The sequence below is a fragment of the Elgaria multicarinata genome, chromosome 2 (genome assembly GCF_023053635.1).
Source record: "Elgaria multicarinata webbii isolate HBS135686 ecotype San Diego chromosome 2, rElgMul1.1.pri, whole genome shotgun sequence".
NCBI classification, from domain to species: domain Eukaryota; kingdom Metazoa; phylum Chordata; class Lepidosauria; order Squamata; family Anguidae; genus Elgaria; species Elgaria multicarinata.
Window position 1 is genome coordinate 42,606,065 of NC_086172.1, and position 17,682 is coordinate 42,623,746.

The window sequence follows — 17,682 nt, forward strand, 5'->3', positions numbered from 1 at the left end:
AAAGTTTTCATGTATATACATTCATTAAGCAGAAATTAGATGAATAAATATTACATAGGAAGGGAATTAAAAAATACATATTTTAAAATATTATTTTATAAAACATTGTTTTTTGCCATGCATGTCTCATTGCAGGCCTGCACTGGTTTTGCAGTAGATCGTATTATTCTGTCTATAATTTGAGAAAGGTTTCCACATATTAATTCAAAATATTAAATTTTAATTTTCATCTTAAATGAAAAGATATATTATCTCCCATATTACTTAACAATAAGTGTACAGGATTTCATTTACCATTGGCTTTGGCATTATTAGTGCAGCAGCACAAGGGAACTGTGGCAAAATGGGCCCACACAAAGACCAAACATAGTTTATTTATTTATTTATTTTATTTATTTATTACATTTTTATACCGCCCCGCCCAATAGCCGAAGCTCTCTGTGATACCTGTTAGCAGAACTCGGGCTACAGGACACTGAACTTGAAGCTAAAGGGTTAATGTAAGCCCATAAGATGGGAGGGGATTACTGCAATGCTTGCTTTGTCACTTCCTGTCTCCTCTCTTCTTTTTTCGTTCTTCTTTTTCATGGTTTGCTGACTACATGAGTGAACTGTAGTAAAGTTTCAAAAGTAAAGTTTTTCTTTCAAATCACCAGTAGAGTGCTTCTATTGTCTATACGCCTGGCAACTCACAGGGAGCTGGTTTGGACGACAATAATACCATCATAGAATCATAGAACAGTAGAGTTGGAAAGGGCGTATAAGGCCATTGAGGCCAACCCCCTGTTCAGTGCAGGAATCCACCCTAAAGCATACTTGACAGATGGTTGTCCAGCTGCCTCTTGAATGCCTCTAGTGTGGGAGAGACCACAACCTCCCTAGGTCATTGGTTCCATTGTCATACTGCTCTAACAGTCAGGAAGTTTTCCTGATGTCCAGCCGGAATCTGGCTTCCTGTAACTTGAGCCTGTTATTCCATGTCCTGCACTCTGCGATAATAGAGAAGAGATCCTGGCCCTCCTCTATGTGACAACCTTGAATAAAATGCTTGTGAAACTCAGCTTTGAAGCACTCGGACATCACGCCGTTGAGTTTGTTCATGATGGAAGAGGTATTTTCAGACATTTTGGCACAGCATTATCTCACCTTTCCATTTCCTTTGGTTTTCTCAAGCACTGTGCACTACAGAGAGATAAAATAATCCAGAGTACCCATGCTGTCAAAGAGCCAAAGCAGACTAGAGAGAGGAAGGGGCTACCATTCTGTAGAATTTCGGTGACAATTCTTAAGAATAAACATAAGATGATCTGAGTGCGACAAACATTTTCAGGAACTCTGCGAGCAAAATAATTGTTAAAAATCCGAATCACCGTGTGACTTTTAAAAAATAAATGAATAAATACACAAAGCATTGTATCCCTTCTGTCTTGTATAATTTTGGATGCTGTAAGCAAATCCACAACAGCTCTTTTGATATTTTGATCTAAATGACTGCAGTCCGACTGAAAATCATCAGCTGAAAAAATGTACACACAGCTGGGGAATGGGTCTTTTAGAAAGAGCTTGTTACCCAAGCATGTTTTTTCTACAGTTGAGGGGAAAAGAAGAGAGGAGAAAAGTACAGTGTGTTGCTTTGATCACTTGGTGGGAGAGACAAAATCAGGCCCTGGAGTCATTCATGTTGCCCCATCCCACCCACACACCCCTGAAAAAACTATCAGTCCTTTCAAAAATGAGAACAACAACCACACATAGGAAGGCAAGTGAATACTTGATCACAGGAATTGGTGCAAAGCTGCTTGCCGTATGCAAACACCTCTGGGCGAGGGCCAAAAGCCGACATGCAAGACTGTTCCTCAGAGCTGACCAAACACATTTTGCCACCTGAAGCAAAAAGAAGAAGAGGATGCCTCCTCCTATCTCATGCACAAAAGCCAAGTAGACTAGCAGATGACTCCTCCACTGACTCTGAAGGCACTGGGCTAATGTAGGGGATGCAAAACAGGCTGCACGGCACACCTTGTTGCCACTTCTGAGTATCTGCGGCCTGAGGCAACTGTTTCACACTGTTTAAAGGTAGGGCCAGCCCTGATGTTCCCATTAGATGAAAAAGGAAGCACAGCCATAAGTGTGGGAAGGTGGCAGAGAGGGAGAGAGGCAGAGATTCATTCCATTCTTAAATATTCTGATCCATACTTAGAAAAACTTCTGCCAAGATATATAGGGCAGATACAGGGATGATGCCCTACTTTTAGCATAAGGGGAAATGTGGGTGGAAAGGTCTTTCTTGCCATTTCCAGGGAATGGTCCTGTACTTTCAGTTCTTACAGTACTAGCTAGGAGTACTAGCTAGAAATGGTGCCGTGCTAAAAAATGGCATTGAAAGCCACTACAGAATGAGTAGTAGTGTAGGAAGGGAAGGGCATTGGGGTGCCTCAGAAAGCTATCCTTAGTGGTAGAAGAGGGATATCACAAGTACACACAAGTGTCCTATTTTTTATCTGTGAATTTTTTGTTTTATTTTATTTATTTATTCATTTATTAAATTTCTATACCTTCCCATAGCCAAAGCTCTATGGGCAGTTTTGGGAGTATTTGTTTCCACAAATTTTGAGGGTATTTGTTTCCAAGTCCTTTCCTTCAGGCCTCATGGGCAACTTCTTCCCTTTTTGCTACTTTTAAGAGAGTTGATCAGTAGCAGAATCTCGGTTAAATGCTAGACAGGAAGTTGTTGTTGCTGAAGGCCTCCCTTTAGTAATACAAGGGCAGTAAAGGCTCCCCATAACTCAAGTTACTCACTGATGGCAAGATACAAATGAGTACAGCCAGTCCATTTTCTGCATACAACATCAGTGCTGATTCATCAAGCATCTTCCAGGGAAGGGAAATAGCCGCAGGCGGATCAGAAAATCTCTAAACAGCCGCACACCCTCCAAGGAAAGGAGCCCGCTCATCAGCACAGCATTAAGTTGATCTTAAGATCTCATCGCATCTATGAAACAGCACCAACATGTTTGCTGCATGTGCCTTTTGGTGCACTAAGACATCAATAGGCCTTTGGAATGAGAAGCATTTATATTCATGTGCCTCTTGACTTAAGTTCACACTCAGCCTACTGAGCCTACTAATAAACAACATCTATATTCAGTTCCGTGGGTGAAATGAAAAAATGCAAGGCAAATCTACACTATAAACCTATAACTATTATACACAGTTTTAACTATTCCAGCTTCCTGCCACACACACACACCAAGTAAAGTATGGGGGTGGGTCTGAGAATAATCTGCTTGAGGTAAAGACAGATGTCATGCAAGCAGCGGGGCTCATGGCACATTGTTCAGCTGCACTGTTAACCCACTTCAACAATGGAACTTGATTCTAGTATACTGTCATGGAAGGCTTAGAGGACACACCAGTCGGGAAGCTAAACAAGAGCTTTATTGTCTCTTGAACAAGAAGAGAATACTCAGGAAAATGCCTAACTTCACCCAGGTGCAACTCAGTCCAATTTCACTGCCCCGTAGTGACTCAATTATGTAATGGCTATCTGGATTGGACAGTACTAGTGCCCTCCAGATGTTTTGATCTCCAACTCTCAGTAGCTGGGCTTGTTGTTCAAAACATCTGGAGGCCACCAGGTTGCACTAGGGAATCAAATCATTACCTTTAAAGCCCTACATGGTTTGGGTCCAGGTTACCTGCGGGATCGCCTTCTCCCATACAGTCCGCCCCGCACACTCAGGTCCTCTGGGGCGAACTTACTTCAGTCAGCCAAAACTAGGCTGACATCAGTTTCCCAGAGGACCTTTTCTTCTGTCGCCCCTGGATTGTGGAACGGCCTGCCGGAGGAGATTCGTAATATTAAATCTCTGTGATTTTAAGGCAGCTTTGAAGACTAGCCTTTTCCGGCAGGCCTACCCAGATCAATGTAAAATCAAGAATTTTTAAGATGTGATGATTCCTTTACTAATGTTGTTCCTCACCTCAATCCAAAGGGAGAGGCGGGTAAGAAGTAAATATATTATTATTATTATTATTATTATTATTATTATTATTATTATTATTGCAAATGAAAGCAACCCTATCAGCCAAGCTCCTGCACTTCTCTCCCACTAGCTCTCTCCATTGCTCTCTGCTACCCTCATCACCTGAGGGGTGGAGAGTCAACAATCAGGTCCTGAGATTAAAATGGTGCACCCTCACCTTATCTCAAGCACTTGACCAGAAAGCAATGAGTCGGTTCTCCTTCATCAAATGGGCAGAATGTGGAGGCCGTAAAACAAGGATGGACAATCCGTGGCCATGGGAAGCACATGGTGGCTCCAATTTTGGTGGGGCTGTGAATCCATTCTGGGTTTCAGTCAGAACCAGCCAGAACTCTAAAGGAACTATCCAAAGTGCTGAACCCTATCCCCAAAAGACATCCAGCACTTTGGATAGCTCCTTTAGAGTTCTTGCTTGTTCCCCCTGGGGAAAAAGGGAGAAGTTGTGGCTTGCCTCCAAAATTCAGACTGCCCTCTCCAACCTGGTGCCCTCCAGATGCATTACACTGCAACTCCTATCATTCCCAGCCAGCATGATGGGAGTTGCAGTCCAATACATCTGGAGGGCACCAGATTGGGGAAGGAAGCAGTAAAGAGGCTTAGAATGGGCAAATGTCACTTGTTTGGGACTACTGGGTAATGGATCAATGAGGAAGCAAGTGGGCAGACAGGGGCAATACTTATTGACTAGAACCATCGTTCTCTTTGCTGGTATGTTCCTTTTGAAGTTCAATGGGGAAAATATATTTAAACATAGTAAAGCTGATAACCATTTTTGGTGCATTTATTTTAGAATTCCCTAAAGAGAGACCTGTAAGGTCTGAAACATGGACTACAATAAATATATTCAAATTCTCTTATTTAATCCATTGTTTGTTTGTCTGTTTTTGTTTTTGCTTATCTGTTTGGGGCTCCTTATTTGTTTTTGTTTCCTTTTATAGTTCAGCTTTAAAGACCAGCTCACAATGCTGTGAATGCTGCATGAACCCTCTTTTTATATAACACCTGCTGTCATCCTTAGGATCGCATGGTCAAAGAACTATTATTCCCAGGATTGTTAACCCAATTTATATCTGTTGTGTAGAAATGCCTGCAGAATTAGCTCAGGGCAGCAAACTGATAAGATAAGAGTGGGAATGGGAAATTACACTTCTCAGAAACATCTACACAGCACTTTAGTTGCTTTTAAATGTTGCTCATACTCAGTTCCTAGAATTTATATGCCCCACCCCCTTCAGCCGTTCCACAATAAAAGAAATAAACAGCACCAACCAATTAATAGTAATAGTTCCCTGTTCTACCGAGATATATAGTTCTTTTGATAACATAACCCATTAACTATAGGGTTACTGATCTAGTAAGCCCAATATCACTACTAAATTGAAATGACAGACGTGACCTTCCTACAGCTGGTGTGTAGACAATTATTGTTTGGGTATTATTAGTGCAAGAACCTAGTAACAGCTGGAGACCAAAACATTTAACTTCTAGCTACCAGCTGCAATTGCAGGTGGGTGTTGTATGCATATGGATGTTTTAAAGAATCCAGGAGGCCTCACACAACCCAGATGAAGCAGTCTCCACAATGGCTTCAGAAGCTCAGGGCAGAAGTTCCTCTGAAGGCTATGATGTCTAGAAGCTGCTTTTCAAGAGAAAAAAGACCCTCCCTTTCTTCAACTCTTCCAAGTTACCACCAGTAACCACCAAGATGGATTTTTACCATAGGATTCTCAATACCGTTAATTCGCCAGGAGAGAAATGTCCAAAAACATCATGCCACCTGAACTGTAGAGCAAAATGTCCCTCTCTGCAAAAAAAAAAGTTTAAAAAAATCTCTCAAAGCTATCAAATAACCTGAATAGCATCTTCATAGAGTAGGCTCATCCTAATTTAGATATGAAGCATCTTACCAGGGTTCAATCTATTAACATTGTATAGTGGATAAACAAGTGCATCTGGTAGCTGAAAGTGAAATGCTTTGCACAAAGTTCTTCCGAATCTTATAAGAAGAAACAATAAACTTAAAAAGAAATCCCCCTCTACAACCTATCAATGAACTGCAGAACAGAAGTTACAAATCTAAGATTTCTATGCTTTATCTGTGAGTCAGAAGATCAGATACAGTCTTGGACTGCCCCAAAAGTTCTCTAGATATGATACTTTAACATAGCTTAGAAGTCCCTTGGTTTCCTGTTTGATTTTTGATACCTTGATTCCAGTGAAGAGGCACACTGGATTTTAGAGTGTGCACAGGATTGCAGCCTACATGCACTGCTTTCAATTCGTTTCACCCCAGCACACACTGTCTACAAATAAAAGATAACTTAGAGGGTTATACAGACTACATAGCAGAGTTCCCTCTGTTGATGCAAAGGCACCCCACAGGACAAAACTCCTTCAGTTTCCAGGTGCATCTGTGTCCCCACCCCGCCCCATCCTTTCAGTTGTGCCCAATTCTACTAAACAAGAAGCTCAGACAACTTCTGTACAGACAAGTCTTAACAAGCAAATTGTCTTATTGGTACAGCCAGGTGGGGAAATACGTCCTCCTGACTCACTTCTGTTCTGTCCCAATAGCAGGCAAGGCACATTCAAATACCATGATTCACAAGCTATATATACACACACACACACACTTTACTAGGATCAATCATTGCCCACAATGAAGTACATGAGCTATTGAGCTACACTAGGGGTAGGTGATCTGGTGTCCTCTAGATGGTTTGGACTCAGGTCAGAGCAGTCAGACAATGGAGCGAAGGGCCTAAGGATGTAGTGGGCTCTCCATCGCTGGGGGGTATTCAAGCAGAGGCAGGACAGACATTTGTCAGGGGTGCTTTAAACTGGATTCTTGCACTGAGCGGGGGGGGGGTGGACTCGATGGTGTAAATAGTTCTACCAATTCTATTATTCCAACTCCCACAATCCCTTTCCATTATCGATGTTGGCTGGGGATGATGGGAATAGTAATCTAGAACATAAGGAGAGCCCTGCTGGATCAGACCAAGGCTCCATTTGGCCATGCAGCTCCCCACTGGAAAACCACACGCAAGACATGAGTTCAATAGCACCCTCTCCCCCAGGTTCCTCAGAAACTGATGTCCATAGCCATACTGCCTCTGATACTGGCAGATGACAATGTCTGGGAAGCACCAGGTTTGCTTACTCCTGAGCTACACAGAACTCTTCCTAAGACTGGATGTTCAAGAACACCCTCTGAGTACAGCCCTGGGCAATGCATTCCCTCCTTTGCAAAAGCTCCAGAAGATTTAATGGTTGGGATTGTGGTGATCATTTGGCTACAAGTACTGCTGCTGGGTCATGGAAGCAAACAGCATGCTTAGGTGAATCACCCACACACCCTGACTGCAGGCCTAGGCAATGCTCTCTCCCCTTTGCAAAGCGCCAGAGGATTTGATGGTGATGATGAGCTAATGCCAACCGGGTATGGACGTGATGTGTCAACCCATGACGTGTCAGTAACATTTCTCAGAAATAGTGTTTTTCCTGGGTAAGAGAAAATGGAGAGTGTGGGGAGAGGACAAAATTTGAGGAATTAATTGGAAAAAAAGAAATTGATAAGGGACAAAATATAGTGATAAAAGAGTTAATGAGTCAACTATATAATGTATTAACTGAGAAAGGAGTGTTGGATAGTATCGGGGAAATGGTTTGGGAGACTGATTTGAAGATACAGATAGGACAGCAGAGATGGGAAGGACTATGGAGACAGAGAGTGTTGAGAAATATGTCAGTAAGAATAAAGGAGAATTACTATAAACTGGTATGGAGGTGGTATTTAACTCCGGTTAGATTAAATAAGATTAATAATCAGCTTTCAGCAGATTGTTGGAGGGGTTGTGGTGAAAAAGGAACGTATTTACATATGTGGTGGGACTGTAAACATGTGCAAAAGTTGTGGAAGATGGTTTTTTTTGAGATTGAGCAGATTGTGAGATTTAAAGTAGAGGTCACACCAAGGATTGCATTACTCTCACTGCAAGAAGAATTTAAATGTAGTAAAGAAACTAAAGAACTGATAATGAACCTGCTGACGGCTGCGAGGCTGATTGTAGCTAGGAACTGGAAGATCCAAGGAGATTATTGTATTGAAGAATGGTATAAAGAAGTGTGGGACATTGCTATAAATGATAAATTGACATGTAATATTAAAATGAAAAGAGGTATAGTAAAAACGAATGATTTTGAGGGAATCTGGAAAAAGTTCCTGGAGTTTGTGTTCTCTAAAGGAAGTGGGAAACCACCAACAGATGAAACTATGAGTTTTTGGAAACAGGAATGAGATCCCGAGGTGGGGGGAGCACTGTTATGTTTAGTACAAATATGTTTAATAGGCAAAATTTGAATATATGATATTAAGGTAATTTTATGTTTATGTATCAAGTGATTTTTTATTTGATGTTCTGTTGTTGTTATATATTGTTTAATAAAAATTAAAAAAAGGAAAAAAAGAAATAGTGTTTTTCTACAATCAGATAAAAACGGTTGGTTGCTTTTTTAAAGGATTCCTCCAACTAAACTAGCCATCTTCTCTCTATGCTCTAATAGAAGCTGTCTATCAACTGCATATTCATGTACCCAAGTGGAAGTGTTAAGAAGAAGGAAGAATCACTTAATTGCTCAAAGAGTAACCATCCTGCTGACTCAGCCTCCACTTTCAGACTTCTGAGCTGTGGCCACTTGTAGGAGGGTTAGAATGGAGCCATTGTTCTGATCATACAGACTGAGCCCTGTTGTGGGAACTAAAAACGGTGGGGGGAGGTTCTGCAATACCAAAAAGCTCAAAGGTTGAAGCCAAAGAGGAATGACCCAATGGGCAACAGTCTAACCTAGGTAGACCCCTGAATGCGAAGAAGATTCCATTATATCGTGGAGCATGATGGAGGTTACGGCAAACCTTCCTGTTCCTCCCATCACTGCTGCAGCCACACTCAACTCTGTTATTTTCTTTTCTATAGGGAGCCACCAAATGACATCTGCGTCAAGTGTTAATTTGCCCTCCTGCACACACAAATCCTCCTCTACAAATTTTAATGATGAATATTCACTGAACGTGCTTTGCGGTCTACAAACATTCTCCAAATATCCTGCAAATGTTTTACATTCAGCATCCGCTTTTGACATCCAGTGGTATTGCATTAGAAATCAGTATTTGACAATATCTGAAATTTAACAGTTAGCTCTTGACAATATAGTACATGTATTTGCTTACACTGTGTTTTTTGGGCCAATCGTGTCTAGCATATAATATACCTCCTTGTAATTACTTTTTTTTCCCCTTTGGTGTTGTTTGGATATTTCTTTCCACCCCTACTTACCACATGCAGTAGCTGCCAGTATTTGACAGTTCACAACATGTATCAGTCAACATTTGGCAATTATTGGACATGGTAGCAGTCGGTATGTGATAAGTAGCAATTGTTATGTGACGATATTTGACAGACATGCAAATGACGTTAATATCTGACAGCATCTGGCAACTGACTTGTAACAGAATTTAGTAAATATTTATAGCAACTTTGCTTAATGAATAAAAATGGGTGAACCTATATGTTTCAGTCCAAACAAATTTCCACACCAAAATCTGATTTTCAGAATTTAAACATTCAGTGGCTGTTCAAATTGTGGCATTTCATTCAACATTAGTTGTCGAATGGTGCACAGTAGCATCCTCTGTTATTGCGGTGCACTTTTTATTCTCCTAGGGACAACTCACATGTTGTAAGGTTCAAAACAAAGAGAACAAAAGAGCTAGATGGCTTGGCAGCTGGACCAAGGATGAGTCAGAACAGAGGAAACAATGGTTTGTCTCTGGTGATTCAACAGAAAGCTCAGGCAGTTTCTTGGCCCCTTCATTAATTCATGTGGAGCTAGCTATACTGAGGAGTGCAGCGCAATATTCAAACCAAAACTTGCCATCAAGGATACTCAGGGAGTGTTTGACATTGTTGACCTGTCTGGAAGGTGAGGACACTTCAGGATTGGACCAAGACTTTTGACTGGCCAATTCACAGGCACCCTGGTGGGTTAGATGACTGGGTGGTGGCATGACAGTCGAACAGACATTTGCATGTTTTCCCTGGATGTAGGGAACAACCTTCTTTAATTTAAACTAAGAGGAAGTAAGTCTCTTCTATCCCTCCTGTGTTCTTTGCAGCAGTTCCAGAGCATCCGTACTGTTCCTAGTAGCTATTCAGGCTGTGCCTTCCAGAACCAAAAAGGATTCATGAGCAAAGGTGTCAAGGTAATGCCAATTAAATCCAATGGTCACAGTGTCAGAGAGCCTGCAGAACAGGGCAAGTGGGTTGTGCATTTATTTCTAAGTAAAGATGGTTACAACTAGGTTGTACATCCTGACTTTTTCTGGTCAGGTTCACACACTGGACTAGCAAATTCACCAGTTTGCATTTTCTAGTCAATTTCAAAACCAAGCCTTAATTTATTCTGCTCAGTTTCATAGCCAGACTAGAAAATTGCAGAACTTGGTTACATCCTCACCTTACCCACCTTGGTTCTCCCCATGTTTGGAGGAATTCCTTTGATTTGATTTGTTTGTTTGTTTCCATACCCTTTTCTTCAAAGAGAGAAGGGAAGGGAACCGTTGAAATTGACAAGATGTGTGCCAGTTTTACCTCTTTGTTTCCTTTAAAAAGAAAAAAGAAAGAAGTCAACTATCATGCCATTTTAGAGTACCTCTATTCCAGCATAACGAAATTTGAAATTAAGAATGCATCAATAAATATGACCAAGCACCAGTAAAAGAACTGCAGACTTACAGCCATATCTGACCATGTTTACTCAGAAGTAAGGGCTGCTCTGTTCAATGGGATCAGTCCCTCCTATGTAAGCTGGAAGAGGAGAAAGGCCTTGCTTTGCAAGAAACAAAATTTCTGCTTTGCAACCAGAAAGGCAAGTAAGCGAGAAAGGAGGCGCACCGTGTATCCTCTTCCCCAGGCACAATTCCTCCAACAATGCCTTGCTAGAATTTTTATCATTGGGGTTGGGGTGGGGAAAGAGGGATGCAGCAATAAGAAACTACAGCCTAATTGCAAACAGATCACGACATCAACTGAGCCCTCCATAAAATTGGCTAAATGAGACAAGGCAATAGCACAATAAAGGCCTTGTCTGGAAGTACCCAGGGTTAATGATTTACCAGGAACAGGTGGCAGAGAAGAGGGACTGTCCCTGCTTAGTGGCAAAGGCAGTTGGGGCATCTGATTCATTGGCTTGAAAGGAAGAATCCATAGTGTCTGATCACCTACCCAGTACTTAACAGCTGAGATAAGAAGCCAACCAAGCTGGTTGCTAGAACCCTGCAGCCGTGTTATTTCTTTGTGCCTTTTCCTCTTAAGAAGCTTTACACACCCATAAAGCTGTGTTGTCGAAAGTATGTTGGCAGCCACACAAAGATTTCTCTGATCTGGAAGCCAAGGCCTTTTTATAAACTGGAGAGCACAGGCTGCCAAGGGTTGGAGTTTGCTCAGACTACAGTTTAGTGAACACAACTCCCCTATTTTCAGGCTATGAAGGCAACACTGTCCTCCTTCCATAAGGATCTGAACCCTCATTGAAAGCTATATGCAAAGAATATGTTTAACTGAAACACTGAATTGCTATGGTTTGGGCAACATTTGTTTATATTTGAGATGGAGGAGGCTAATGGGGAATCCATCCAGGTAGCCAAACTTCTCTCCCCACCCCAGTCCATTCCAAAGTGCGCCAATCAAGCAGCAACCCTAGGTCATGTTGAGCAACAACAATATTTGAAAGTGGATCATCTATTTCAGAGAGCAAACAAATGGATCAAATGGTCCTTGTTCCAGAATCTATATTAAAAGTGAATATCATCATGCCAATTTAGCAATCCTGAGCCAGACTAGAAGAGCAATGGCCATCTTTCCCCTTTGCCCTACCGAGTAAGTGAATTATTAAATTAAAAATGTATCAGGCAAGTGTATACTGGTGAAACACTTTGTTTTACCTGTACCATGTATTCAAGTATGGCAACGCCTCCCCCATTTACAAACAAATGCAGAGAGTGAATGAGACCCAGGGCTCATCTATATCAAGCAGGATATTTCACTATGAAAGCGGTATGAAAGCAGTATATAAAAGGCAGGAGCCACACTACTGCCTTATAGTGCTATTGAAGTGCAGTGACAACTTGGGGCTCATGACACATACCATATACTGCTTTCATACCACTTTCATAGTGTTATATCCTGCTTGGGGTAGATGTGCCATGGGCCCCAACAGTTGTCAGTGCACTTCAGTACCGCTATAAAGAAGTAGTGTGGCTCCTACCTTTTATATACCACTTTCATATCGCTTTCATAGTGGAATATCCTGCTTGGGGTAGATGAGCCCCCAATCTCTGCCAAGAGACAGAACCAGTGGAGGCTGGTAGTTCCAATTTTGGTAGGGCTGTGAATCCATTCTGGGTTTCAGTCGGAACTAGCCAGAAATCAAAAGGAACTAACCAAGTTGTTGAACCCTATCCCCAAAATAGGTTCAGTACCTTTGATAGCTCATTTAGAGTTCTGGCTGGTTCTGACTGAAACCCAGAATGGATTCATAGCCCCACCAAAGCCACCAGCCTTCACTAAACAGAACGTTTCCTCAACCCTTGCAGATCAGTCTTTCAAGCACAAGCAGAAGGGGGAGCTCAGTCTTTTCTTTCTGGCAGTACATCTCTAAAGCTATAGTGCAACCAAGTGGACACAGTTAGAAGTAGTCAGTTCTCCTGTCTGGCTGTGGTGAAGCAGACTGTCTCCAGCCATGACAAGCTGTCTTCCTGCCAAGGCTGCATCCACAATACATTTTCCTGCATACTTTGCTTCCATCTGCAAGAGTTTCATTGCTCAGATAGAGCAAGAGGAATATAAACCCATAGCTTAATAAAAGCAAGCCCCATCAAAAACACTGCCTACCCACCACCACCCTGCACACACACCTTATTATCTGAAATTTGTTTCTACCTAACCATCTCTGGGATGCTGATAAATGTTGCTATACAGCTCAAAATGGTCTTGCTACCAACATTAATTTGCATTGACTATTTGCTCTAACCACACCATGCCTATTGAGATCTCAGTATTTTCTTTCTCTACTTCAGAGAAACCCATCCAGTAAGAGGCAACTCATTAGCCTCATCAGATGCAACACTAAACTGGGGGTTGGCACTACATGAACTTGGGGCTTGTGTGCTCCCCACTTCCCTCTCCTTCTCTAGTTCAACCCCAAGGAGACAATCCGAAGCACTGACTTCCATTATTTACAAACCATATTTTTTCATTGGGTCTGAAGCCAAATGATTAAACTTAACTATGGTTTATTGCAACTTTTCCCAACCAAGGACTCTCCTAATGTTTTGGCTCAGCCTTGCTGGCTGAGGCAGATGGGAGTTATAGTTCAAAACATCTGGAAGGCCCCAGATTGGGGGTGGCTGGTTTATTGAAACAAAACAACTTCAAGCCATGGTTTATTAATGTGAGGGCTGGGACATGGGCAGCAGCTACAGGTGAGCCAGGAAGCAGGATCCTGGAACAACCCAGAAGTCAGGACCAAAGAACAAACCGAAGAGGATACAGGAGCACCCCGGAGCTCAGGAAGACCACGTTGCTCAAGGCAGGCTCAGCTAGAACGGGAAGCCCATTATACTCCTTCCTGCCCAGAAGGTTCTAATGGCCAGGCTCAGCGGGAAGAAGTTATGCTAATACCATATTCCCAGATGAGGAGAAGCCCCTGCCCTCTTCACACTCTAACATAGAAGTAGGGAAATATCATGCTCCTGCTAGAGGAATCCTCCTCTGAGGAAGAGGAAGAGCTCTCAGAAAAGAAAACAGAAAGGAGCCACCCATGTTGGGAGATCTGGAGCAGTCTGCTCCCACAGGAGCAGATGGCCATGAGTCTGTCCCCATAGGAGGAGGAGACTTCCATCTCTGAGGCAGATGCTGGACAGCCACCTAGTTCCTAAGAGCATCATTGTCACAAGAGAGGAGCCAATAGGGCTCCTTTGAGAATAAGTGTTCAATTACAAAGGAGGGCTCCTCAGGAGAAAGGTCCTCCTTCTGAGTAGGACTTTTGCCACAGAGCCTACAATGCACTGCAGCTGAGCCCTGAATGGAGCTTAGGAAGCTCTGGCTATATGAGCCTCTGGTTTTGGCCTTGCCAGAGCTAGAACAATATAGTTCATTCAGCACCAGTGCCTTGTTTTCTGGACTTTGCCTTGTGATTGACTCCTGCTTAACTCTGCTTCTGGGCTGTGTATTGTATATGACTGCTAAACTATGCTTTGACCTTTGCTTGTATCTTGACCACTCCTGCCCTAGCTTGATCCCATACTGGACTGAAACTTGTGCTTGACCATTTGCCTGTTTTGTTAGATTACTCCATAATTGGCTCTAACACTGAGGCTGATTCAAAGGAAGTGAGGCCAAAGGAAGTGAGGCAGGTGGCTACTAGGAGGAAGGCTTTCTCCACTGTGGCACCCCGGTTGTGGAATGAGCTCCCCAGAGAGGTCCGCCTGGCGCCTACACTGTACTCCTTTCGTCGCCAGTTGAAGACCTTTTTATTCTCTCAGTATTTTAACACTTAATTTTAACTTAAATTTAAATTTTACTGTTTTAACTCTGTATTTTAATTTTATATCAATTTTGCTGCGTGGTTTTTATTCTGGTTGTGCTTTTTATATTGTATTTTGTATTTGTGCTTTTAACCTGTTGGTTGTCTTACTATGGTTTTAATTTTTGTGAACCGCCCAGAGAGCTTCAGCTATTGGGCGGTATAGAAATGTAATAAATAAATAAATAAATAAATAAATAAATAAAATGATTCAGCCATAGAAAGACAGGAACCTATTTTAGCCTGAGGGCCACAATCGCACCAAGGTAGATGGTCAGGAGTAGCATGCCAGCAGTGGCTGTGGCTGTACTCTGAAGTAGATGGGGCCACATCCACCCCCCCTGCTCTCCCCCTCCCACACATGCCCCCCCACACATACAGGCAACATGGGAAGGAAGCAGTGATGCAGCTAAGTAATTTTAGATTTCATGGTTAGGGGAATACTTTATAAAGTCCTGAATAGGTCTGGCCAGCTCTCCTCAGACTTTACCATTTTTTGAAAAATAATAAGTAACAAAGAATCTGCAGCAAACAGCCTCAGCCCCAGTGTTTCTGTAACTGCTGATGTCAGGCCTGTTAACCCATCTTCATCACCTGTTGCTTTTTGGGGTGTCATGGGTGAGGGGCACTGAGCTTCAGGGTCCTGGACTTTGACCCTAAGGACCATGCCTAGGTACAATGTGATATAGGGTGAGCCACAAATGTCTTAATAAATAAATAAATGTGTCACCCAATATATGGGGTCATTTAATTGTTTATTTACTCTGGGTGACTGATCTGTGGGTAGCTTTACTTTGGACTTACTTTAGAATTTAAAAAGGGTGAATGATATGTGTTGATAACACTTCTATAATTATTAGGAAGTTTAAAAGTTAACCACAACAAATGCTGCTAAGGTACAATGGTACTGTGCAAGTTAATTGTGAATATTTTGCTGAAAACCAGTCCCCTGTCCCCACTTTTTGTTCCCCCTTCCACAACTGAAATCTGAAATGGTATCACGACATCTTAAAAGCAGTTTACAGATGATCATAGAACTGTCATCAAAACAACCAGAATATGAAACACTCTGCCTTGCTGTGTCATGCCCTAATCTGCAGATTAACAGTGGTTTCAGTTACATCTCTTTTCCACACTGAGTGCAGTAAATAAGAGAGTTGTTTACAAAAACAACATCCTAAAACAAACCAATTCAATAGAGAGTGTTACTCTGAAAAGCCAAATAATGTAACAAATCAAGCAATCAGATGTGTTTGGTCACACAGCCTTCAAAACTATCCTGTTATTGACCCTCAGTCCAACGGATAAGCCTTTTTATAAGTGTTAAAGCCAGCTGGAAAATCTTTGCCTCTTTTACTTTTCAAAGCAGACAATCAAGGGGTACAACAAGCATTGTAAGATACATGGAAATAGAAATAAGGGCATTTTGAACATGGTGGGAACGTTCAATGATCAAGCACCAATGTTGAATGCCAAGGAGCATCTTCTTTTCTCAATGGCTCTCAAAATTTCTACCGTTTCCACATTTGCCAAGGAACCTGTATACATCCGCCCCAGAATGCCAGCATCTTGCAGTGAGTTCTGCAGCATGATCTAGGTTCACAAGGGGGCACTCATCAGCATCACTTATGAACTTGGCGTGCAGTTTAGAACAGACACGCCACCCATGCACAGAGTCAATACTTTCCTATGGCTGCACACTGCAAGGGGGAGATCAGAAGGGGTGGACAGGCTATTTTTCTGGGAAACCTGTCTAAACTTCTCACTGAACAATCCCTGATGGATGCACAAGAAACAACACAGTTTGAAAAGTAAAATCATACCACTGAAAGACATGGAGATGGTCACTGACAACTGACCTCCCTTAATTAATATTTCCTCACCCAGTAATGAATTCAATGGTAGAAACTCAGATGAAAGTTCTCATCATCGTCATCATCATCTTATTATGAGTCACAGACCCATTAGAAACAAAAGCATTCAGATGAAAGTTTCTCAGTTATTACAAGATATCAAAGTATTTTCAATGTTTGTGCATCTTGGGAACATGGAGTGCATAAGATGGTGTTCTTTTCCACCCCATCCATCACAAAGTCATGCATTATGACACATCCTCTCATCACACGCGCTTTGTTTGCAGTTAGAGTAGATTGACATAGTGGAGCTGTTACAGGTGGAAGCAGCAGCTAAGCAGAATGAGCAGAACAGCAGTGTTGCTTCCAACATGTTTGATTGTTGTATGGCTTCAGATCCAAACTTCTTAACTAATTGGTTCCTTCGGCAAAAAGTAACTAAGAGGTTAAAGTAAAATCCAGCACTCATGTGCATTGCAAATGGGAAATTTTCATTTCCTTTAACAACTAAAGAGTTATAGAAAAAAACCTGTGAGCATAGGCAAAGATAATGGAGTTTTTCTGTTTAATCCTGCCAACTTCGCAGACCACACAAGTGCAAAAAATATAAATTAACTCCTAATCAAACTCAGTTAGAATTACAAAATATTAAAGTTTATTAAAGTTCAGCACAAGGGCTTGTTATGCATTAATGTTGACTTTCAGCAGTATCACTTCATGGAAATGCTATTGAGGAGAAACCTCTCAAAAGGTCAAAATGGGTATGAAGTAACCATGCACACCTTTGCTTTCACAGCTAAACTAGGCAGCTTTATCAAAACATAAATTGACAGTTAGCAGATCATGAATGATAGCTTTCTAGTGGACTACTGACTCTCAAGCTCTTCTCTCTCAATGATGGATATATTGCTGAAGACAAGATCTACTAAATGGGGTGAGCAAATGAAGCCAAAAGGTTCTTCCAGATAGAGGGATCCTAGCACTATCCATCAGAAGGCACCGTGTATCAATTCTGTCTGTTTTTCTTTAATGGGTTTTCTGCCATGCGGAAAAAGATGTAACAGCTGGTGATGGGAAAACAAGGAAGGGTTATGAGTGGAAGATGCTGACACCTAGACCCCCTGTAAAATTCTGCAACT

At 41.9% G+C, this 17,682-nt stretch overlaps 1 protein-coding gene across 1 annotated transcript in view; it reads right to left on the reverse strand.

Annotated features, from left to right (window-relative positions):
- Positions 1-12,431: 12,431 nt before the first annotated feature.
- The window catches only part of METAP1D (methionyl aminopeptidase type 1D, mitochondrial), a 144,468-nt gene continuing 139,217 nt past the window's right edge, over positions 12,432-17,682 (reverse strand). Inside the window, exon 11 of the transcript XR_010025036.1 lies at positions 12,432-12,441. The gene's annotated coding sequence lies outside the window, so the exon portion shown is untranslated. The remainder of the gene's footprint in view (positions 12,442-17,682) is intronic.